Source organism: Perognathus longimembris, chromosome 4 (assembly GCF_023159225.1).
Source record: "Perognathus longimembris pacificus isolate PPM17 chromosome 4, ASM2315922v1, whole genome shotgun sequence".
NCBI lineage: Eukaryota > Metazoa > Chordata > Mammalia > Rodentia > Heteromyidae > Perognathus > Perognathus longimembris.
This window is the reverse complement of record NC_063164.1, coordinates 844,261-863,472: the sequence shown is the minus strand read 5'-3', so window position 1 is coordinate 863,472 and position 19,212 is coordinate 844,261. Positions and strand designations below refer to the sequence as shown.

General features: G+C 65.0%; 1 protein-coding gene across 1 annotated transcript in view; it reads right to left on the bottom strand.

Moving 5' to 3' along the window:
• The window catches only part of Kif1a (kinesin family member 1A), an 83,882-nt gene extending 67,468 nt beyond the window's left edge, over positions 1-16,414 (bottom strand). The window contains 1 exon segment of the mRNA XM_048344391.1: positions 16,369-16,414. The gene's annotated coding sequence lies outside the window, so the exon portion shown is untranslated.
• Between the last annotated feature and the right edge of the window lie 2,798 nt (positions 16,415-19,212).

The following is a 19,212-nucleotide window of genomic DNA, read 5'->3' as shown; positions in this document are numbered from 1 at the left end:
GCGGAGGGCCTTTACAGCGACGCTCGTCGAGGGCATTTTTCGCGATGCTCGTTTCCTGGTGCTCATTTTCCCTTCCACTGTTACCAGTGCCGTGTATTTGCCTGGGTTTGAAATCGGAGTAATGTGGCCTGTGAAATGCATGGAGAAGGTCTCCTTCCTCTTCTGTTCGCGTTTGAAATGAGGGGACAGCAGAGGGGAGGCCCCACTTTGTTCACACGAGGCTGGGGCTCTAACACCTGAAGCTCGGCTCCACTTCCAGCTTTTGGGTGGCTACCTGAAGATGAGCGCCTCCATGGCTCTGAGGGGTGACGCTCAGATCGCAGCCTCCCAAGTAGCTAGGGTGACCGGCACGGGCCACCGGTGCCGGGTGCGGGTCTTCTGCAGAGCTCAGCAGGGAAGGCCTGGGGCCCGAGGCTCTCCTTTGATGGGAGAGTTGCTCTGCGCGCGTCAGTCTTGTTGCTCGTCACGGGTCCTGGTGTGGCCCCGGGGAGGTGCGTGACCGTGTGAGTTTGCGTCTTCCGGGTGAGGCCCGCCGTCCTGGGTGCGTCTGCGGTGGGGACTGACACCGCTCCCTCCCAGCTCCGGGCTCCTTTGGGGTGTCCCATTCTCCCCAGTCTGGCTTGGGGTTTGTGGACTGCATCTTTTGAGAACAGCGGTTTGGGAAGTCTGTTTCATTTTTTTCTGCTCCCCACTGGATTCCTTCGATGGATTTTGTGTTGTTTTTTCCTTGTTTCTCGAATTCCTCAAGATACAGCAACAGATCATTGACTGGAGGACTCTCTGCTCCTCTGACACCCATGCTGACTGTGGAACACCCCTCAGAGCCGGCACTGCACCCCTCAGAGCCGGCACTGCACCCCTCAGAGCCGCCACTGCACCGCTCAGAGCCGGCACTGCACCCCTCAGAGCCAACACTGCACCCCTCAGAGCCGCCACTGCACCCCTCAGAGCCGACACTGCACCCCTCAGAGCTGACACTGTACCCCTCAGTGCCTCCACCCCCCTCAGAGCCTCCACACCCCTCAGAGCCTCCAACCCCTCAGAGCCGACACTGCACCCTCAGAGCTGACACTGCACCCCTCAGAACCGACACTGCACCCCTCAGAGCCGACACTGCACCCTCAGAGCCGCCACTTCACCCCTCAGAGCTGACACTGTACCCCTCAGTGCCTCCACCCCCCCTCAGAGCCTCCACACCCCTCAGAGCCTCCAACCCCTCAGAGCCGACACTGCACCCTCAGAGCTGACACTGCACCCATCAGAACCGACACTGCACCCCTCTGAGCCAGTACTGCACCCCTCAGAGCCGACACTGCACCCTCAGAGCCGACACTGCACCCCTCAGAGCCTCCAACCCCTCAGAGCCGGCACTGCACCCCTCAGAGCCGGCACTGCACCCCACAGAGCCTCCACAACCCTCAGAGCCGACACTGCACCCCTCAGAGCTGACACTGTACCCCTCAGAGCCTCCACCCCCCTCAGAGCCTCCAACCCCTCAGAGCCGACACTGTACCCTCAGAGCTGACACTGCACCCCTCAGATCCGACACTGCACCCCTCAGAGCCGCCACTGCACCCCTCAGAGCCGACACTGCACCCCTCAGAGCCGACACTGCACCCCTCAGAGCCGGCACTGCACCCCTCAGAGCCGGCACTGCACCCATCAGAGCCGCCACTGCACCCCTCAGAACTGACACTGCACCCCTCAGAACTGACACTGCACCCCTCAGATCCGACACTGCACCCCTCAGAGCCGGCACTGCACCCCTCAGAGCCGCCACTGCACCCCTCAGAGCCGACACTGCACCCCTCAGAGTCGACACTGCACCCCTCAGAGCCGACACTGCACCCCTCAGAGCCGACACTGCACCCCTCAGAGCCGACACTGCACCCCTCAGAGCCGACACTGCACCCCTCAGAGCCTCCACACCCCTCAGAGCCTCCAACCCCCTCAGAGCTGACACTGCACCCCTCAGAGCCGACACTGCACCCCTCAGAGCCTCCACACCCCTCAGAGCTGACACTGCACCCCTCAGAGCCGACACTGCACCCCTCAGCGCCTCCAACCCCTCAGAGCCTCCACACCCCTCAGAGCTGACACTGCACCCCTCAGAGCCGACACTGCACCCCTCAGAGCCTCCACACCCCTCAGAGCTGACACTGCACCCCTCAGAGCCTCCACACCCCTCAGAGCTGACACTGCACCCCTCAGAGCCGACACTGCACCCCTCAGAGCCTCCACACCCCTCAGAGCCGACACTGCACCCCTCAGGGCCGACACTGCACCCGTCAGATCCGACACTGCACCCCTCAGAGCCGGCACTGCACCCCTCAGAGCCGACACTGCACCCCTCAGGGCCGACACTGCACCCCTCAGAGCCTCCACACCCCTCAGAGCTGACACTGCACCCCTTAGAGCCTCCACACCCCTCAGAGCCGACACTGCACCCCTCAGAGCCGACACTGCACCCCTCAGAGCCTCCACACCCCTCAGAGCCTCCAACCCCCTCAGAGCTGACACTCCACCCCTCAGAGCCGACACTGCACCCCTCAGAGCCTCCACACCCCTCAGAGCTGACACTGCACCCCTCAGAGCCGACACTGCACCCCTCAGCGCCTCCAACCCCTCAGAGCCTCCACACCCCTCAGAGCTGACACTGCACCCCTCAGAGCCGACACTGCACCCCTCAGAGCCTCCACACCCCTCAGAGCTGACACTGCACCCCTCAGAGCCGACACTGCACCCCTCAGAGCCTCCACACCCCTCAGAGCTGACACTGCACCCCTCAGAGCCGACACTGCACCCCTCAGAGCCTCCACACCCCTCAGAGCCGACACTGCACCCCTCAGGGCCGACACTGCACCCCTCAGATCCGACACTGCACCCCTCAGAGCCGGCACTGCACCCCTCAGAGCCGACACTGCACCCCTCAGGGCCGACACTGCACCCCTCAGAGCCTCCACACCCCTCAGAGCTGACACTGCACCCCTCAGAGCCTCCACACCCCTCAGAGCTGACACTGCACCCCTCAGAGCCGACACTGCACCCCTCAGAGCCGACACTGCACCCCTCAGGGCCGACACTGCACCCCTCAGATCCGACACTGCACCCCTCAGAGCCGGCACTGCACCCCTCAGAGCCGACACTGCACCCCTCAGGGCCGACACTGCACCCCTCAGAGCCGGCAATGCACCCCTCAGAGCCGACACTGCACCCCTCAGAGCCGACACTGCACCCCTCAGAGCCTCCACACCCCTCAGAGCCGACACTGCACCCCTCAGGGCCGACACTGCACCCCTCAGAGCCGACACTGCACCCCTCAGAGCCGACACTGCACCCCTCAGGGCCGACACTGCACCCCTCAGATCCGACACTGCACCCCTCAGAGCCGGCACTGCACCCCTCAGAGCTGACACTGCACCCCTCAGAGCTGACACTGCACGCCTCAGAGCCGACACTGCACCCCACAGAGCTGACACTGCACGCCTCATAGCCAACACTGCACCCCTCAGAGCCTCCACACCCCTCAGAGCTGACACTGCACCCCTCAGAGCCTCCACACCCCTCAGAGCTGACACTGCACCCCTCAGAGCCGACACTGCACCCCTCAGAGCCGACACTGCACCCCTCAGCGCCTCTAACCCCTCAGAGCCTCCAACCCCCTCAGAGCCTCCTTCCTGAAAGGAAGGGAAGGAGATGGACGAGGAAAACACACTTTGTCTGGCAAGCGTCGGCGTGTGCATAGAGTACGCTCCTCATTAAAAATGAGTGTTTCTCGACACAGAGGAGAAGGACAAAGAGCGGCTCTCGCCGCTGTGACCACAGTAACCAAACCCCTGGGACGGAGGGCGAGCTAGCCGACACCAGAGTAAGGGACGTCCTCGGAGGGAAACACGCTTCCGGACTAGCGGGGAGGAAGGGGGTGTGGACGGCACCGAGCCGCGGGCACGGAGGCGGGGTGGGGGGGGCACGGGGGCGGGGGCACGGGGGCGGGCGGCAGGGCAGCGCTGGCCCTGGGCCTCAGAGGCCTGGCACCGGCTTTGTGGGGACAGAGGGGAGGGGAGGAGGGCTGCTCGTCTGTGGGGAGGCCTTTCAACGCGTCCTCGGAGACCCAGGGGGCTGGGCAGACCCATCGCCGTCAGCGGGACCCGGGGAAATTGGTCCGGGTGGCGTTAGGTCAGGGAGGAAAAAATAAATAAGGGTTTCTAAGAATTTGGGGCGGCAGGGCTGTCCTCGTGCTATCTCCACGTCACACTTAGAATCCCGGCCTGACTGGAGACCAGGGGAGGCTGGGGCCTCCCAGGCCCCCAGACACACCCGAGCTCACGATCCAACACCACCTCACAAATGGAGGCGCAGTTCACCCCTTGCAAGAGAAGGAGGAGGAAGGGAGGACCGGACAACAGCCTCCGGGGCTTCAGACACCGAAATGACCGGATTGGGACGGGAGAACCTGTGCCTTCACATGGCCTACAGATGGAGGCAGTGATGGAAAACAGCGGGGTAAACTGTGAAAAAGAGCCACAGAGGACTTCTGGAAACGAAAGTGCAATGATTTCTGCACTATTCGCCGTAGCCAAGGTCAGCCCAGATGCCCCTGTATACAAGACAAATGGATCGAGTGTGAGTGTGTGAGTGTGTGTGTGTGTGTGGTGTGTGTGGTGTGTGTGGTATCCTTTCCAGGGAATTCCATTTTGTTGGGGGAGGGGAGGTAAAGAGAAAGGCGGCAGACAAGTAGAGAGAGGAAGAGCAAACGAACACCACACAACATTCAGTGTACGTATACGAAAATGGAACGAGGCAACCAGACGACCCGATGGGGCGGACGGGGCTGGGAAGACGGAAGGGGCTGCGCTGATCCAGACGCCTTGCAGTCATCAGCTGCGTGTTGAGTTGAAAAGCCTTCGTGCACCTACTTACAGTCACAAATGTAACTATTTAAGATATAAGACTTAGTAGCCTTGTTAATCAGCAAATTAAGTGGAGCCGGAACACATAAATGAGCTGGAAAATATGTCAGAAGAAATTAGCTAACACGGCTCCAGAGACAAGGCTGAAACTGAGGTTCGGGGTTATCTGAGCGTTCTGTCAATTCATCATGTCAGGGACTCCAATACAGGGCTCACTCGTGGGCAGACCCAGCAGACCTCATTAATGGGAGCAGACGAGAATGAGCGGCATAATAACCATGCACTCTAAGTGGACGGTTACAATGTGGTAAATGTGGGCTCTTTTCTCCATTCCAGCCTGGTGGGAGGCTCCCAAGCCTGGGGGGGGGGGGGCGCGGGGTGGAAGGGGGACTCCAGGCAAGTCCCAGGGTCTAGCAGATCATGTGATTTGGAAACAAGTGTTTTTTTTTAAAAAAGGATCTGGGTGCGGGCGGCTCACGATCTGAGGATGGCAGTTCAAAGCCATCCTGGGCAGGGAAGTCCGAGACTCTGATCTCCAATCAACCACCCGAAAACTGGAAGCGGCGCTGTGGCTCTAGCGGCGGTGCACTCCTAGCCTTGAGCAAAAGCGCTCAAGGACCGCGCCCAGGCCCTGAGTTCAAAACTCATGATTCCACCCCCCCCCCGCAAAAAAAAATCACTACAACATGACTTGTTTGTTTAGGCATTCTAAAATATGCTTTTAAACAGCTAGTACGGCCAAGGAGAAATCTGGTGGGTATACAGAACACAGGGTAAGCCGTCGTGGAAACGCTGCTGGGGGGGGGGCCCTGGAGCGTCCCCCCACCTTGGGCCAGGACGGGCCACAGGCGCCACCCGTGGGCGGGTCCACGGCAAGGCACAGGAAGCGTGTGGCAGTGCCCGGCTGCCGACCCCGGCCCGCAGGCCCAAGGTCCCCAGCAGCGCAGCGACGAGCCCAACCCACAGACCCGGGGCCCAGGGAGGCGGGGCTGGGGGCTGGAGAGCTGGAAGCCGAGTCGGAGTTCTGGGAAGGAAGGGGCTTCTCAGAACTCCAGAGTCCTTGCTCACGTGATCCAGACACAAACCACGCAGGTGTGGAGGGGCGCGCGGTAACCACGCTCACACCAGCCAGGGATGTGGGGTCCCACCGGCAGGAGGAAGAGCCCTGGCCTCCCGCTCTCCATCTTCAGCGCAGACCCCAGGGCAGCCATGTCCAGCCCCACTCTGGAAAGCCAGGACGGGCTCTGTGAGCCGCGGGGCCTCCCGTAAGCCGACTGCCCGCAGAGCAGCGCCGGACACCGGCTAACGAGGACACCCTACCACACACAACCAGGCCCGCATCCAGCCAGAATCGACCAGACACGCCCCGGGGCAGGAACACGCGACCCACAGCCAGGGCGAGAAGTCACCCACAGAAACGTGGCTGCTTCTATCACGTTAGCGGAAACGAATTCATAAGGATGCGCCTACACGCCGGGCACGGCCAGCTGAGGCAGGGCATCCTTGAGCCCCGAAGTTCACGTACTAGCTGGGGCAACATATGGAGATGCTATTTCAAAAATAACAAGTGAATCTGATCGTATAAAAAAACAAAAATTTATGTATAAAACAGGCAGCAGACTTTAACGCTTTGTGTGTGCACGTAGCTGAGGGTTGCAGGTGCTACACTGGTGCTTCACCACGGAGCCCCCCCAAAACTCTCTACAGGTGAGTCCTACTGTTCGGTGTCTATTCTGCAAAATGAAGGAAAGCGGGGGGAGGGGTGGGGAGGGGGGAGGATGTTGAAAGGGGCAGAGCTGCTCAAGATGCACTGTATTCATAAACTGCTTTGTTAAATGGCAGCATCCTTACACAGCGACTTAGAGATAATAAAAATTCAAATAAAATAATATGCCAGACATGGTGGAGCATACTTGTAATCCCAGCCACTCGGGAGGCTGGGCAAGAAGATGTTGAGCTTGAGGTCAGCCTAGGGAAAATTAGTGAGACCCTACCCCAAAGACAAAATAAAATATTAAGGACTGGGACATAGCTTAAGCGGCAGAGAGCTTTCCTAGCAACCGCGAGCGCGAGGCCCTGGGTTCAGTGTCCGGTACAGTTGTCATCGTCATCATCATCATCACCATCATCATCCGATCATATACAAATGCTTTCAGACGATGGGAAAAGGAACGATGCAGAGGGAAAGAATGGACTCCCAGCCCATTCCCTGAGACAAACGTCACACAGGGAAGAATTTACAAGTGAGGTGGACGGATTTCACTGAGGAACTTAGACGCAAAGTCCCTCCCGGAGTACAAGTGCAGTTTACCCCCAGTGCTCTGTTCCCGTAACTCAACATACCCCTGGTTACACAGACCGAGTACCAGGTCCTCCAGGGGCTGTAAAACATTCATCCACAGCAAACGCTCACCAATGTCACAATAAAATTAGTTTATTTTTTGTCGGTCTTGGGGCTTGAACTCTGGGCCTGGGCACGGTTCCTGAGCTCTTCAACTCAAGGCTAGTGCTCTACCACTTTGAGCCACAGCGCCAGTTCTGGTTTTCTGGTAGTTAGAGATAAGAGTCTCATAGAGTTTCCTGCCTGGGCTCGTTCTGAACCACAGTCCTCAGATCTCAGCCACCTGAGTAGCTAGGATTAGAGATGGGAGCCACGGGCACCGGGCAAAACTATTTTTTGAGACAAGATCTCACTAGCGGGGCTGGGAATGTGGCTTGGTGGTACAGTGCTTGCCTAGCATGCATGAAGCCTGGGTTCCATTCCTCAGTGCCATATAAACAGAAAAAGCTAGAAGTGGTAGAGTGCTAGCCTTGAACAAAAAGAAGCTCAGGGACAGTGCATCAGGACCCACTGGGGACTGAGTTCAAGCCCCAGGACTGGCAAAAATAAATAAATAAATAAAAAGACCTCACTAGCTCCATCTGACTTTGAACTTATTATGTAGCCAAGGGCTGGCCGCAAAACTCACACAGTGCTCCTGCCCCAGTCTCGCAGTGCTGCGATTGTGTCAGCCACCACTCCCGGCTATGTACCACAATCCCATCCCAACATTACACTCAGTGGCAATGCAGAAGGAGACATCCTATACGGAAATTCGGGGAGAAGCAGGTGCCAGCTATCATTGCTTCTACCCAGCATGGTCGCTGAGGTCCTGACCGATAAGACAAGAAAAAGTGAAAGAAAAAAACCACACCATTATTTATAGACTAGAACGGATTTGCAGGCTTTTTGCTCGTCTACACAGAAATCAAGGTTCCTCCTCCAATTATTCAAGTCGCAGGACTCTTTTCAACAGGATGCGGTTGAAAATCAAATGTTTCTCTATGCCATTCACAAAGAGCAATCATTCAGCACAGTAACTATATAAAGTCCCTTGGAAAAGATGGGTGTGGTGGAGTATGTCTGTAACCCAGCCACTGGGGGCGGGGGTGGGGGGTGGGGAGAAGCAGAGGACAGTTAGGCACGGGGCAGCTCAAAAACAAGAGTCCGAAGGGCAGCGAGTGCGAGGTGCCCGGGGTCTGTTCCCCGAGACACAAGAGAGACACACACAACCTTGTTCTTCCTATTTTTTTTTTTGTTTTGGTCGGTTGTGGGGCTTGAACTCGGGGCCTGCGAGCTGTCCCAGGCTCTTCAGCTGAAGGCCAGTGCTCTACCACTTGAGCCACAGCGCCACAAGACACACAATTCTTATGATGAGTATTTTTTTTAATTACAGAAAATCTAAATAAATGAAGAATGACCTTCTGTGGGGGGAAAAACTCCTAATACCTTAAAAATGTTCCTTTGCATCCAAATAAATACAAACGGTCGCTGTAATTTCAAATGGACGGCTCAAGCTGAGGCTTCTACAGCACGTCAGGAGATCTGCGCGGAGAGCGGGGTGCAGAGCTCCAGGAGTGGGTCTCGGGAAACACGGGGCGAAGGAGCAAAGGGGGGCTGGGCTCCGCGTCCACCCCAGCACACCCGGTGACGGCCTGGCTTCCGACTGGGACGCCCCTGAAGAGTTGCCTGGTAACCCCCACCCAGGGGTGCCAAGCTGAGTACTGCACACCCACAATGAGGCCCACTGGGACAGCACTGGGGACACTGCAGGACAGTGACAGCCACCCGCGGCCACTGGGGACACTGCAAGGGGAATGACAGCAACCCGGTGTCCACAAGGGACCGTGCAGGACAGTGACAGCATCCGGGGCCCACTGGGGACAGTGCAGGGGGAATGACAGCAACCCGGGACCCACTGGAGACACTGCAGGGGGAATGACAGCACCCGGGACCCACTGGGGACAGTGCAGGGGGAATGACAGCAACCCGGTGCCCACAAGGGACCGTGCAGGACAGTGACAGCACACGGGACCCACTGGGGACAGTGCAGGACAGTGACAGCACCCGGAAGCCACTGGGGACAGTGCAGGGCAGTGACAGCACCAGGGAGCCACTGGAGACACTGCAGGGGGAATGACAGCAACCTGGGACCCACTGGGGACACGGCAGGACAGTGACAGCAACCCAGGACCCACTGGGGACACTGCAGGACAGTGACAGCACCAGGGACCCACTGGGGACACTGCAGGACAGTGACAGCACCAGGGACCCACTGGGGACACTGCAGGACAGTGACAGCACCAGGGACACACTGGGGACACTGCAGGACAGTGACAGCACCGGGGACCCACTGGGGACACTGCAGGACAGTGACAGCACCCGGGACCCACTGGGGACACTGCAGGGGGAATGACAGCACCCAGGGCCCACTGGGGGCACTGCAGGAGTGACAGCACCCGGGACCCACTGGGGACACTGCAGGAGAGTGACAGCACCCGGGACACACTAGGGACAGTGCAGGACAGTGACAGCTCCCGGTGCCCACTGCAGACACTGCAGGACAGTGACAGCACCCGGGACCCACTGGGGACACTGCAGGACAGTGACAGCACCCGGGACCCACTGGGGACACTGTAGGACAGTGAAAGCTCCCAGGACCCCCTGGGGACACTGCAGAACAGTGACAACTCCGGGGCCCCACTGGGGACACTGCAGGACAGTGACAGCACCTGTTGCCCACTGGGAACACTGCAGGACAGTGACAGCACCTGGGACCCACTGGGAACACTGCAGGACAGTGACACCATCCGGGACCCACTGGGGACACTGCAGGACAGTGACACCATCCGGGACCCACTGGGGACACTGCAGGACAGTGACAGCACCCGGGACCCACTGGGGACACTGCAGGACAGTGAAAGCATCCAGGACCCCCTGGGGACACTGCAGAACAGTGACAACTCCTGGGACCCACTGGGGACACTGCAGGACAGTGACAGCACCTGTTGCCCACTGGGAACACTGCAGGACAGTGACAGTACCGGGACCCACTGGGAACACTGCAGGACAGTAACAGTACCTGGGACCCACTGGGGACAGTGCAGGACAGTGACAGCACCCGGGACCCACTGGGGACACTGCAGGACAGTGAAAGCATCCGGGACCCACTGGGGACACTGCAGGGGGAATGACAGCACCCGGGACCCACTGAGGACACTGCAGGACAGTGACAGTTCCCGGTGCCCACTGGGGACACGGCAGGACAGTGACAGCCCCGGCCAGGACGGTTAGTGTGGGAAGTTCAGGGGCGCCCAGCGGGCTGTGGCCCAGGATGCCTGCTCGCCCACGTGTCACACAGCGTTAGACCCTTCCGTGTGCAGCCAACCCCATGCAGACTGAAGCGCTAAGTACAAATGAAGTCACGTGAAAGGGCGTCCTCTCCCAGCTGCCAGTGGGGACGGCTGTGTGGCGCAGGAGGTCTAGAATCCGCACATCAAGCCGGCCAGGTGCAGCGGCTCACTCCTGTAATCCTAGCTATTCAGGAGGCTAATACCTGCGGATCCTGGTTCAAAGCCAGCCCCGCCGGGCAAGTCCGTGAGACTCTTAGCTCCCATTAACCACCCAAAGAGCAGGAGCAGAGCTGTGGCGTGAGGGGTGGAGCACTGGCCTTGAGAGAAAAGCAAAGGGCGCTGCCCCTGCAGACAGCAGCTAGGACCTGCCGTCGGGCTCGGGTGCACAGGAGCGGACAAAGATCACAATGGAGAAGATGCCAAAGAACCTTGGGCCAGGAGAGTCACACACGCGGATTTACAGGAGACGCCGCGCCAGCAGCGCGGCCCGGGCCTCGGTCACGGGGCGACACTCCGCGCGCCCTTCCGGGGTGGCTGGGCCCACCGGACCGCTTTCCCTCTCTGCTCTTGGGGCAGTCTGTCTGTGCCGCCGCGTTGCCCGGACTGATCTCAGCCCGCCTGCCCCGCTGCCCCCCAGCCTCGGCCCTGGGAGCGCCTGGGACTTCACCCCTGGCAGGAAGTCCTACGCGTGTCGCTTGCCTTGGAGAAGTGAGCCAATGGGTGCGACTACTTGGGAAATGTCGTGGCAGGATCTGAAGAGCACGGCCCATGCGGCCAGCTAGAGCTTGCGCCTGCCAGCCAAGGGGAAGATGTACCAAAGGCCGTGCTACTTCACGCCGCACCGAGAACGGGGCGGGCGTGCACCCGCACCCCGCCCTGGGCATCGGGGGAACGGGCAGTGGTCTGCCCTTGCCCTGTGCGTCCTGCGGAGCCTCACAGACAGCAAGCGGCACGGCAGACTTGCCCACGGACGGCCCCGAACGGCCAGGCCCTGCACAGAGCCGGGGAAGCCGGGGCCGTCTGGGCACCAGGCTGGGGTGGATGGGCCGTGAGGTCCGCGTTCTAGCACGGACGGGCCTGGAGTCTGGCGGGAGAATGGTGAACGCCCTGTTGCGGCAGGGGGGGTGGGAGTGGGCTGGAAATGCTTAATTTCCAGAGCAATGGTGGGTGCCTGGCTGACTGTAGGTCTTGTCACACACAGGTCAGGATTTTCAGATGACTCTGCCACCGCCACCCGTGGCTACCAGGCCCCTCCCTAACGGCTGCTGCAAGCCTCCAGGACACCGGTACCCACCCCCCTCCGGTATCACTCTGTGGTCCCCTCACATGCGCCCCAGATGCCAGTGAGGAACGGTGGCACCCCAGCGTCCAGGCTGAAGCTTCTGAGAAGCCGGGTGACTGAGAAGACATGATTTGGGGTTCCAGCTCCACTTTCTGACTCCAAAGACAGTGCTCTTTTCTTAGGAGCAGGGTAGGACTTAGTGAGGGCAGGCTTCGGGGGGATCCCAGAGCTGGGGCTGGGCAGCACCCCCGTCCCCTCTGCTGGGGTTGCTGGTCCCCGAGGCTGGCCGGCAGCACCCAGTCCCCTCCGGGTCTCGTGTGGATTTCAAGGTTTGGTCCTCGCAGTAAGGAGAACCTTGGGCCGCCCTTGCCAGTCTCCTTCTTCTTGAGCTAGATCCTGGGCTGCCCCAGCAGCTGGCTGGCGCCCTGGGTGCCTGAGAGGGGTCCTGGGGTCCTGACTCTGTCTCCCTCAGGTGCCCTCTCGGTTACCACCAGTTCAAGACAGGACGGAGCTAGCCCAGTGGGGACCACATCCTGAGGCCAGTGGCTCTGGGCAGGGGGTTCTCAGCGGCTCTGTGTGTGTCATCTGGCCCTCCCACCCTCCCACCTACTTCTGGGGCCAGGGCCGCCCGCGGCTCCAGGTCCCTGGCACCGGGCAGGGCTACAGAAACCGCAGCAGAGCAGGCCCAGGGGTGAGAAGGGAGGCCCGGGCGGGAGTCCAGGCTTGCACCTGCAGATCCCAGTCCTGAACCTGAGCAGGGGTCACACGCGGCAAGCCGCAAGGCCATCGGGAGAGCTCAGCACGCCCACCTGCAGGGCCTGGCACTGGTTAACTCCTGGGTGAGAAGCTTCTGGAGACCGCAGAAAGGGCTGGGGTGGGTGGGAGGGTGAACCTGGGGGGCCCTCCTGCCGAGTCTCATCCAGCATGGCCGCCCTGTCATTGAGACGCGTGGGGTGAGGCGCCAGTCAGGCCACAGGCCGGGACCCTGGCTGAGCTCACCAGGAAGCAGCAGGCTGGGAGCCCCTGCCCCGCCCCCACTGGTGTCATAGCCCCAGATGCAGGCCCTGGGATCCCGGCAGCGAGAGGGCCCAGGGCCGATGCCACCCCCACCAAGAGCAGATGTGGAAGGGCAGGCCGGGCCCTACCGGGCCCTGTGTCTGGGCTCCTGGGCACTGGGGAAAGGCTTGGGGCGGGATGCATCCCTGCTCCTCTGCCCCATCGGGGTCCTCCTGGGCATGGATGGTGCTCAGGGCAGTGGGAGGGCCCAGCCCCCCACGCTGGGGCCATCGGCTGGGGGGAGGGGAGCCCTGGCCTCCAGGCCTGAGAATGCTCACTGTGCAGCCCCGGCACCCTGGGAAGCATCCAGAACGCTGTATGAGGCAACCCTGCATTCATCCCGCCAGCACGGAGGCTGAGCTGGCCAGGCCCCCGGCTCGCATCACTCAGACTCCGCCCAGCTCTAAGGGACCCACTGGGCAGCTCGGCCGGCCAGCCGGGCCTGGACAACCCTTCGTAGTGGGGTGTGGCTCTCGATGCGGGCAGCCCCGCCCCCCCACCTGCCTGGCCTGGCAGGAACGGGGACCGCAGCGGGCCGGTGGCGCGCCCCTACCTTTGCAGGGCCTCCCCTGGGAATGCCCTGCTGTGTTCCCAGAGGACACCGGGTCCCAAGAAGGGAGAGCAGGAAAATGCAGAAGTGAAGGGGCCGGGATTGAGGACGCTCCGCCCCAGGGCCAGGGCTGGGATCCCCCCCCCCCCCACCTCCCGGGGCTCGGTCTGGGATGGTGGGTCCCACCCGCCGCACTCTGGGGGTGGGGCAGCACCCCTAGGGGAGGGGGATCAACCCGACAGCCTGCAGGCCCCGTCAGAGGACCCTGCCTGTCCGTCTGTCCTGAGGCCCCCCACCCCTGGAGGGCACCCAGCCCTTCTCCAGGGGGATCCACCGGGGGGCCGCGCCTCCTGTCCCGCGGGACGTCCGCAGGCTCACGCGGGGAGGAGGGCGACCTTCCTGCGGCCCCGAGCTGGAGTCCCACCACCCGACACTGGAACCCTGAAAGATGGGGTGTGAACAAAGCACGCGCAGCCCTGGGCCTGGCCCGGCCCCGGCGCCCTGCACCCTGCGGGCGGCACTGCACCCCGATGCCAGCTCCGGCCCCCCCTCACCCCGACCCCGCAGGCTCGCTAAGGGGGGGGGTGGCCGGCCACACCTGCAAGATGGCCGCCGCAGGTGGAGCCCCAGCCCCCCCCCCACCCCACGGCTCCCTTCACACCATGGCGGCTCGGCCTCGGCGGCTGCGCAGGTGGCCGGGCAGCCACTCCGCGTGACGTGACGCGGGCTCCGCGGGCTCCGCTGGCCGGGCCGGTGCGGCGGGGCCTCCGCATCCTCCCCGCCCCCCGCAGCCCAGCCGCGTGACCCGACCCGCCCGCCCGCCCGCTAATCCGGCACTGCGGGCACCGGGCGCGGGGGGGGGGGGGGCGGGGAGGGGGATGGAGGGCCGCGGGGGGGGGGATGGAGGGCGGGGGGGGGATGGAGGGCCGCGGGGGGGGGGATGGAGGGCCGCGGGGGGGGGATGGAGGGCCCGGGGGGGGATGGAGGGCCCGGGGGGGGATGGAGGGCCGCGGGGGGGGATGGAGGGCCGCGGGGGGGGATGGAGGGGGAGATGGAGGGCCGCGGGGGGGGATGGAGGGCCGCGGGGGGGGGATGGAGGGGGAGATGGAGGGCCGCGGGGGGGGATGGAGGGGGAGATGGAGGGCCGCGGGGGGGGGATGGAGGGCCGCGGGGGGGGGGGATGGAGGGCCGCGGGGGGGGATGGAGGGCCGCGGGGGGGGGGATGGAGGGCCGCGGGGGGGGATGGAGGGGGAGATGGAGGGCCGCGGGGGGGGATGGAGGGCCGCGGGGGGGGGATGGAGGGCCGGGGGGGGGATGGAGGGCCGCGGGGGGGGGATGGAGGGCCGCGGGGGGGGGATGGAGGGGGAGATGGAGGGCCGCGGGGGGGGATGGAGGGCCGCGGGGGGGGGATGGAGGGCGGGGGGGGGATGGAGGGCCGCGGGGGGGGATGGAGGGCCGCGGGGGGGGGATGGAGGGCCGCGGGGGGGGATGGAGGGGGAGATGGAGGGCCGCGGGGGGGGATGGAGGGCCGCGGGGGGGGGATGGAGGGCGGGGGGGGGGATGGAGGGCCGCGGGGGGGGGATGGAGGGCGGGGGGGGGGATGGAGGGCCGCGGGGGGGGATGGAGGGGGGATGGAGGGCGGGGGGGGGGATGGAGGGCCGCGGGGGGATGGAGGGCCGGGGGGGGGATGGAGGGCCGCGGGGGGGGGATGGAGGGCCGCGGGGGGGGGATGGAGGGCCGCGGGGGGGGATGGAGGGCCGCGGGGGGGGGATGGAGGGCCGCGGGGGGATGGAGGGCCGCGGGGGAATGGAGGGCCGCGGGGGGATGGAGGGCCGGGGGGGGGGGTCCCCAGCTCGGGGAGGAGCCCCCCGCCCCCGGGGACGAGTGCGCGCACCGCGCCGGGTCCGCGTCGGGAGGCGTCGCGCCCGCGCCCGGCGGGCCCCATGACTTGGCATTCCTTCCCCGCACCCCCCCCCCCCGCATCCCTTCCCCGCTCCCTCCCTTCCCCGCTCCCTCCCCCGGGCCCGCGGTCCCCCACCCGCCCCCGCGCCCCGCCCCACTGACCCCCTTCCCCACCGGCCGGGCGGGCGGGCGGTGCCCGCGGGGGGGGGGAGGGCGAGGGTCGGCGCGGCCCGTGCGGCCTCGCGGGGAAGCCGATCCCCCCCCCGCCCGCCCACGGCCCGCCGTCCCCCCCGCCGCCCGCCCACGGCCCGCCGTCCCCCCCGCCGCCCGCCCACGGCCCGCCGATCCCCCCCCGCCCGCCCACGGCCCGCCGTCCCCCCCCCCCCCCCGCCCGCCGCACCTGTTACTGGGGCGCGGGCCGCGCCGACGCCGCACCCGAGGGCGGCCCCGCCCAGGCGGCCGTGCCTTCTGGAAAGGAGCCGGGGTCCCAGGGCAGGGCAGGGCCGGGCGGGGGCGACGGGGCACCGGGGCCGGACCCCCGCCCGCCCGCCCCGCGCCCCGCGCCCCGCGCGCCTCCCCGGGCCTGGCCGCGCTCCCGCCGCCCCCGGCGCCCAGCCCCACCCTCCTCCCCTCGCCCGCAGAGAGACGGGCGCCGAGCCCCCCGCCCCCCGCCCCCCGCCCGGGCCGAGGTCACGCCGGTCCCGGGGGCCCCGCGGCGGGCGGACGGGCGGACGGTCGCCCCCAGGCGCCCATTGTTCTCCGCGGGGACCGAGGCGGGACGGAGCGGGCCGCGGCTCCGGGCGAGGCCGCCCAGCCTCGGACTCGGCCGGGCTCGGATGCGGGGTGCGGGGATGCGGGGATGCGGGGCGCGGGGCGCGGGGCGCGGGGCGCGGGGCGCGGGGATGCGGGGCGCGGGGATGCGGGGCGCGGGGCGTGGGGCGCGGGGATGCGGGGCGCGGGGCGCGGGGCGCGGGCGCGGGGCGGCGCAGCCTTACCTCTCCGGCGTCACTCACGACGGCCCGGCCTGGGCCCCGGCCGCGGTGCGGTCCCCGAGCCCCGAGCCCCGAGCCCGAGCCCGAGCCGCGCCGCTCGCCCGCTGCACCGGGCGCTGTGACGGCGGCGCCGCGTGATGGCTGCGCCCGGCCCCCGCCCCGACCCCCGCCCGCCCGCCCGCCCGCCCGCCCGCCGCTGGTTGGCTGCGCGCGGCGCCCTAGTCGCCGCCGTCAGCGGGTGCGTCGCGCGGGGAGGGGGACGGGGGGGGGGAGGGCGTGACGTCATCGGCCGGAGGGGGGGCGGGCGCCGTCCCCGCGCGCGCGCGCGCGCGCCGCCCTCCGTCCCCGCGTCCCCCGGGAGCCCCCCGCCCGCCCGGCCTCCCGCAGACCCCGGCCCGCGCGCGCCCCCCCCGCCGCGCCCCTCGGCCAGACGCGGGGGGGGGGGACGGGGACGCGGCGGGGACCCGCTGGGGGGCGGGGGCCGGAGTCCGCGCCCCTCGGGCCAGAGGAAGGCGGCGCCCCCTCCCCGCGCGGCGCCCCCTCCCCGCCCAGCCTCCTCCCTTCTCGCGGACAGCCGCCCCCCCCCCCCCCGCCCGCTCAGGTGGGGCCCCAGCCCGCCCGCCCTCTCCACACCGCAGCCCCCGCCGCCCCGCGTCCACGAAGGCCGCCCGGCCTTCCACCGCACCGCTCCCGGGCAGCCCTGCCGCCCGCCCGCGGGTGCTCCCATCCCGGCGATGCCAAGGGCACCTCCGCCCCCGGGCACCGCCGCCCCCGGACCCCCGGGCACCGCCGCCCTCAGACCCCCGGGCACCTCCACCCCACACCCCCGGGCACCGCCGCCCCCGGACCCCCGGGCACCGCCGCCCTCAGACCCCCGGGCACCTCCACCCCACACCCCCGGGCACATCCACCCCAGAGGCCCGGGCACCTCCACCCCACACCCCCGGGCACCGCCGCCCCCAGAGGCCCGGGCACCTCCGCCCCCAGAGGCCCGGGCACCTCCACCCCCGGACCCCCGGGCACCTCCACCCCCAGAGGCCCGGGCACCTCCACCCCACACCCCCGGGCACCGCCGCCCCCAGACCCCCGGGCACCTCCACCCCACACCCCCGGGCACCTCCGCCCCCAGAGGCCCGGGCACCTCCACCCCACACCCCCGGGCACCGCCGCCCCCAGACCCCCGGGCACCTCCACCCCACACCCCCCGGGCACCTCCGCCCCCAGAGGCCCGGGCACCTCCACCCCACACCCCCGGGCACCGCCGCCCCCAGACCCCCGGGCACCTCCACCCCACACCCCCGGGCACCTCCGCCCCCAGAGGCCCGGGCACCTCCACCCCACACCCCCGGGCACCGCCGCCCCCAGACCCCCGGGCACCTCCACCCCACACCCCCGGGCACCTCCGCCCCCAGAGGCCCGGGCACCTCCACCCCACACCCCCGGGCACCTCCACCCCAGAGGCCCGGGCACCTCCGCCCCCAGAGGCCCGGGCACCTCCACCCCCAGACCCCCGGGCACCTCCACCCCCAGAGGCCCGGGCACCGCCGCCCCCAGACCCCCGGGCACCTCCACCCCTAGACCCAAGCGCACTGCCGCCCCCAGAGGCCCAGGCACCTCCACCCCCTCCGGCGTCTTGGAGGAGGCCTCTGGCCAGGTCACCCTCCAGGACGTCGGGGCGCTGCGAGGGGGGTGGGGTGACGTCATCTCCCCCTGGCACTAGTCCCCTCTCCCCAGAGACCCCTTTCCCCTCCCCAACCCCCCTCGCGTCATCCTCAGCACCCAGTCAGACCCAAGTCGGAGGCAGCTGGAGGGAGACCCGCGGTTCCCCGAGGGGGCGGGCCGGGCCCGGTCTCCATCACGTCCATTGCCTTTGGACTCTCAGTTTGGTCAACTTCTCTGCATCTTGAGCCAATGGCGCGATTTCTAGGAATCAATCTGATAGGACTTTTTTTTCTAGGAATTGATCCATTCCGTTTAAATTTTTAATCACCGGCGTTCTTATGCCTGTACATGTTGTATCTGTATTTCTTTTTATCCTCGACGTCTATTTGAATTTTATGAATATATCTTTAAAACAGTTTAAGGCTCATATTTTAGTTTTGCTCATCTCTCATTTATGTCTTTCTTGTCTATTGTTCCTGCTCCACTTTTGGATTTAATCTGTGACCTTTCTGTTTTATTATCTTTAAGTAGTTGTACAAAGGAGTGCCACTTAACAAAGCAGTTTATGAACACAATACATCCTGATCAATGCCACCCCTTAAACTTCTCGATATTCCCATAGATCTATTTTAAGCTACCAGATTCTTTCTACATACAGCTCTACCTTAGCTGCACCTTACAATTTTGGCCTAAGAATTTGTCCATTATTCCCAGGCTTCTTGTGCTACTCAGGAGGCTGAGATCTGAGGATCCTGGTTCAAAGCCAGCCAGGGCAGGAATGCTCATGAGAATCTTACCTCTGGTTAATCACAGAAAAAGCCAGAAGTGGCACTGTGGCTCAAATGGCAGAGCGCTAGCCTTGAACAAAGGGAGCTCAGGGACAGCACCCAGGCCCAAGGTTCAAGCCCCAGACCAGCAAAAAAAAAAAAAAAAGGAGAAAAATATGTCCATTATTATTCACATGTAAATCATATTTAGTATCCCTGACAATCATCTTTTTGTTTTTGTCAGTCATGGGGCCTGAACTCACAGCACAGATGCTGTCCCTGAGCTTTTTCACTCAAGGCTGGCACTCTACCACTTTGAGCCACAGCACCACTTCCAGTTTTCAGTGGTTAACTGGAGATAAGAGTCTCACGGACTTTCCTGCCCGGGCTGGTTTTGAACTGTGATCCACAGAGCTCA